Consider the following 5,226-nt stretch of genomic DNA (forward strand, 5'->3'; position numbering starts at 1 on the left):
CAGACAGGACCAAGGCGAAGCTGTCAGCAGCTTGTTAGGCCTTTCCGCGTCGTAGATAATACGCGCACACATTCGTGCCCGCAGATGAAATTGGAGCGTATAGAACAGATTGGAAGAGACAGACGAAAAAAAGAGGAAGGACAAGAAAAATGAACTATACTCGGTTACAACTCAAGAACGGCACCACCTCATGTAGTGTATCACTCCGCCAAAGCGCCGGACCCGTGACGTCAGTGCGCGCGCGTTTTGAAAGGGGTTTGCTATGAATGCGTGATATCGTCTGCCTTGTCTCACGCAGTTTGTTTGTCGTCACGGGAGTCGTTTATAAGCATATAAAGTCAAAAAAATTACGGGAACGGCTCACGCCATGTTCAAAATATCCCCAGTAACGCCCTACTTGCGCCGCGCGGAGAAACATCCGGCTACGGTGATAAGGCACAGCGGGAACTTCCGGTGCCGTTCTTAAGTTGTCACCGAGTATAGCGTTTTCAGAAGGGCAGGCAGATGATGCTCAGCTCTTCCCTCAACTGGTTTATTTATCATTAGGGGTCTCGACCCACGCCAACTACCGAGGTCTCCTCTGCATTTCTTGCGCGCACCTTCGCAGTGTTCATACAAAGAACTCGGAAAGCCCTGATTTTGTGCGGCCTCAAATGACGTTTCTAGTACGTAATGCCAGCGGCGGCTTAAACTATGCTTGTAGAGAGATATACAAGATGTCGTCAAGAACTGCTACTTTTGTAATTTTGTCCAATGCGTATTGTTCCGCAGACAGGAGCCTTATCTAGGTCCAAGTTACCTTTGCATTATTTGCTTACTGGGGCATGCTTGTTATGCCCAGACTTTTTGTTTATTTTCTTTGCTGTAGCAGCTAGTGACACCCACAGATGCTCCTTGTTTTGGTAGGGAGGGGTTTTTAGCCTGACGTATAAATATATTGATGAGTTACCATTATCTTCATCATCAGCAGCAGCAGCAGCCTATTTAATTACACTGCAGGATGAAGGCCTTTCCTTTTGACCTCCCCCCTCTCTGTTGCTCCCAATTTCCTCGATGCGGCGTCAGCAAGGTTTCATAACGGCTTCCGAACGGCATAACTATGCCATTACGTGCTTAGTATATGCCGAATCGTGAGAAAGTAAACATTTCTCAGAACTCGTAGGGTATCACACCGACAGGTGTAAGCGTTCTCGCAGAAGGTGACACGAGTTAACGCGCCCCCTGGCCGCCCCTCACCGCATGCAGTACTGGGCCACGTACATCGAGCAACGGCCCGCGCTCGGTGGGCCGAAGGTTTACTGCATGATGGGGAGAAAGGAGCACAGTAAATCACTTCTGGTAATTGATGCGGGGGAGGCGCCTTGCAGTGAGAGGGACACCGCAGTTCATACTACTTCGTACCAGCTGGCTAATCGGGTTAGGCCAGCATGTTCGCGTGGATCGCCCATAAGCTGGATCATAAGATCATAAGCTGGATCGCCCATATGTCGTGCGGACGCCCGAGAGAGGAGGGAGGAGGTGATGTGGAGACCACGGAGTGCAGGTGACCTTGAAACCAGACGGTAAAAGAAGAGAACAGCAGCTGGCTCAAACCCTATGGAGGGAGCGGTAACAAGAGCATTTTTATTTATAAGGCTCGTTGTTGGAGATTATGCGGACGGTCCCTCCACGTGAAACGGCACCTGTGAGCTGAGGTTGCTGAGCTAGGTTGATCGCAAAACAGCCGCACTCGCAACAGCCTCAGGACATGCTAGTGAGCTGAACGTTGTCTTGCCCCATTCGTCCCATTAACAGCACTATATGCCTCACTTTAAGGTCCTGACAGCCGGAATATCCATTGTTAGCCATAAATGCCTATAGTGGTTTCTACTCCTCGTTTGAATATTCGTTTTGCGCGCATGCGCGTGTGTACACAGAATTAAATTATTTAAAAAACGGGCTATCTCCAGTAACGTGTGCCCTGTGGAGGGTCGAAACATGCAGTGTATAAGTGTATCATGCGATTTCGATGAGGCGGTTTTGATGTACGATGCGGTTCCGAAGTTATGAAGTGTATAATGCGGTTTCGATGCTGAGCGCTACTCGTCTTAGGCCTTGGCGCCTTGGTGCTTTTGTCCACGTAGATGGAATTGTTGGGGGGTAGAGCTATACAGGTTTGCTGTGAAAGTTTCGTGAAAACACCAAGCGTTTTAGCGCGAGGCGTTTAAAAACGAGTGACCCAGTGTGTTCTTCTAGTACGCATTACGTTCTAGCGCTAGGCGTTGGAGAACCAGACCCGGTGTTTTAGTACCGTGACTACGTAAGACGCTGACAGCCCCAGCCCCTGAGGGGCTTCGCCTCAGAACCTGTTTGGTGCTGGCGATCGAACCGAGGACTAAAGGGTTTCGAAGCAGGAATTATTAAAATCAGCTACAATTCTGTTTTTTTTTTTTTGCGGTTGTTACGCGTAAGACGTCCGCCGGGTCATACGCTGATGGTGTTGGTCACATAACTAAGAAAAAGTCATCACTTTTTGTAACATTTTGGTAGCCTTTAAAAAGCGTATCCGCAGCGGCAGCCCAGTCAGGTTGACCGCCTAAAGGCTCATATAGGCGTTTCAAGCTAACAGGAGTTTTTCTGGAAAAATAATTGTGCACAGGGCGTGCCCAGAAGTGGAGGCTGCGATCAGCTCATCGGCTGAACTGTATATTCTAATGAAAAATACAAATTCAAACAGCTCAGTCTTACACCCCCGAATATAGGAAACCAAAAAGAACATGTCGAACAGTGGGTACAGTTGAATGAAAGGTTCGCTTGCATGTCCGGCGGAAACTCAAGTAATGGTATAGAAACTGATATTTTTACATCGCGATACGAAGCACTGGAAGGAATAATTTTCATTCCCCAGAATGATACTGTGACGTAGCGGCAGGACTAATAAGAGGAGCCGTTGGGTGAACATGTAAAGCCGCAACAATGCTGTCGACCATCTAGCACCTATTTTATTGAAGAGAGTTGTATTAATAAGGTACCTTTCCTGGGAAATACTTTTTTTATATAAATACGTCGGAGCAAGCGTTCCTCAATTGATTGATTTCGATAAGTAAAACTTTTTTGGGCTCTGATCTCATACAAAAGAATCAAACTCCAGACGTAATCTTTATAATAAACATCACCTATAAGCACGTGTTTAGTTTTCCCGAGACTATAGGTTAGAACCTTGCTCTATCGTTATTTTCCGATGAAATTTTGTTAGCGTTGTAACCATTGTAATTAATTGTAACGATCTGTACTGAACATTCACAGAAATTGCCGCACAAAAATGGATATTTCGGTGTTGTGCCTCTGCCGACGTTTTTTTTTTAACCTATAATAATGGACCGTTACCCTGAAAGAAAACCTTCATTAAACCATCGAAAAAAAATCAATTTTCGGCAGCTCGCACGTCATATTAGGAAAGTCGCCATCGGCAAAGACTCACTGGAGGGCCCGTAGATCAAGCAAAATCTAATGTTATTGTTTGTATTGCATGCGTTCACTGGCTCCCCAACTTCTGCCTTGTTATCAAGAAGAGAACAGCTTCCCAAAATGAGTACATAAAACAAAATATAAACTGTTTCAAGCTTTCAAACCGGACAGTTACTGCTGCGTTGCCATAACAAGACACCATACCGCCACTGTTTGAGCACTGTACATTATACGTCTGAGAATTTGACATGCAGGCTATTGCTGTAACTCTCAAAACAAAGGATACTATGTGGTGCAATAATACAAGTAGAAACCATACACTACATAACAATACGTTGCGCTGAGCAAGAGCATGTGTCGCTGTAATCATCGGGTGCGGCAGCATAGGCGTATACGTTACGCTGCTGGGTGTGGGGCTATATCATTACACCTCCGTCTTTGAGTACCCCTAATTTTATAGGCACAATGGTTTTTACCGGGTGTTGAAGAGAACACGAGTCGACAAGCCGGACAAACGCATATAGGTTAATCGAATGCCCATGCTCGGAGGAAACTGGCCGCCTAAAGGCAGGTGTCCCTGAAGCAGAACCGGTGCGTAAAGAAGTTGGTTGATCCAGTTTCTTACGGCGTCGTACTTTAGAAGGAGCGCCATGTTACGTGTGTTCCGTCGATAGCTCAGTTGGTAGAGCGGTGGACTGTAGAGGCTCACGCAATGCAGGCATCCATAGGTCGCTGGTTCGAATCCGGCTCGACGGACGTTTTTGTGTTGTTTTATGTACGTGTGTTATTTCTTTCTAGCTTGCTGGGTTATACTTAATTTTCACAGTTCTACGTGGTATAAGCCGTTTGTACAATGGCGCCATCTCTGCTTCTTTTATAATCTTTACAAACTTTTCTCTCCATTTTGCAACTGCGACATTGTACCGATGGGCCATGATGATATTGAAAATACATAAATTAATCAGGAATAAATTTACCAACATTTTTGTATCAAGGTACACGTAGAATATTTCAAATTGGGAGCACTACGCTCAGTGTTCTGTCAAAATCGGGGCAAATGGCAAAAAAAATAAAAAAAACACTGGATAGTAGAGCCATGGTGCTTGCGATGTGTTCGCCATTGTACTGATGGAAGCAGAAAACGACAACACTCGTGTGTTGAGATTTCGGCGCACGTAAACGTTCTCAAGTAGTCACAACTAATCTGGAGCATTTCATTCGTCGCGCTTCAGAGGTGAGGTGTGGCTTCGGCGCGTAAAGCCCGAAAATTACAATTTTTGATACTAAGTTGACGTACCACGCCGCGGCCGTTTTTCTGGTGGAGGCGACAAGCGAAAATGCCCGTGTGTTGGATATTTCGACGCACGTTAAAGATCTTCAGGTAGTAAAAATTAATCCGGTGCCCCCCACTACGGCGCAACTCATAGCCTGTGCTGCGTCGGTGCTTTAAACCCTACAGTCAATGAGGTTGACCTACAGTCAATCAGGTTGGCACAACATAGGCGTTTCTTTTTTTTTAACTTGGGATTTTAGATAAAGGTTCGCAATCAAACGATACCGTGATAGATATAGTAGTTTGAATAAGTTCTTGTCCCACCTGCCGTGTGAGACCGTCTACTAGGCCGGCATTTACCCACACCCCGGTCGTACAACACCCCAGTCATACAACGATTTTTTGCGCTCCCTTGAAAGTCGTATTATCGGGGTTCCACTGTAATTGGTCCAAAGAGATTTCGAAAAACTTAAAAAATAGGAAAACTATAAAATAATTGCGAAAAA

General features: G+C 45.8%; 1 non-coding gene across 1 annotated transcript; it reads left to right on the forward strand.

The window, feature by feature from the left end:
- Positions 1 to 4,111: 4,111 nt before the first annotated feature.
- On the forward strand, positions 4,112 to 4,203 carry Trnay-gua (transfer RNA tyrosine (anticodon GUA)). The gene is given in 2 exon segments: positions 4,112 to 4,148; positions 4,168 to 4,203. It is a non-coding gene; the product is annotated as a tRNA-Tyr (tRNA).
- The last annotated feature ends 1,023 nt before the right edge of the window (positions 4,204 to 5,226 follow it).

Source organism: Haemaphysalis longicornis, unplaced genomic scaffold (assembly GCF_048455015.1).
Source record: "Haemaphysalis longicornis isolate Haplotype H1 unplaced genomic scaffold, Haemaphysalis longicornis Haplotype H1 scaffold_4, whole genome shotgun sequence".
NCBI lineage: Eukaryota > Metazoa > Arthropoda > Arachnida > Ixodida > Ixodidae > Haemaphysalis > Haemaphysalis longicornis.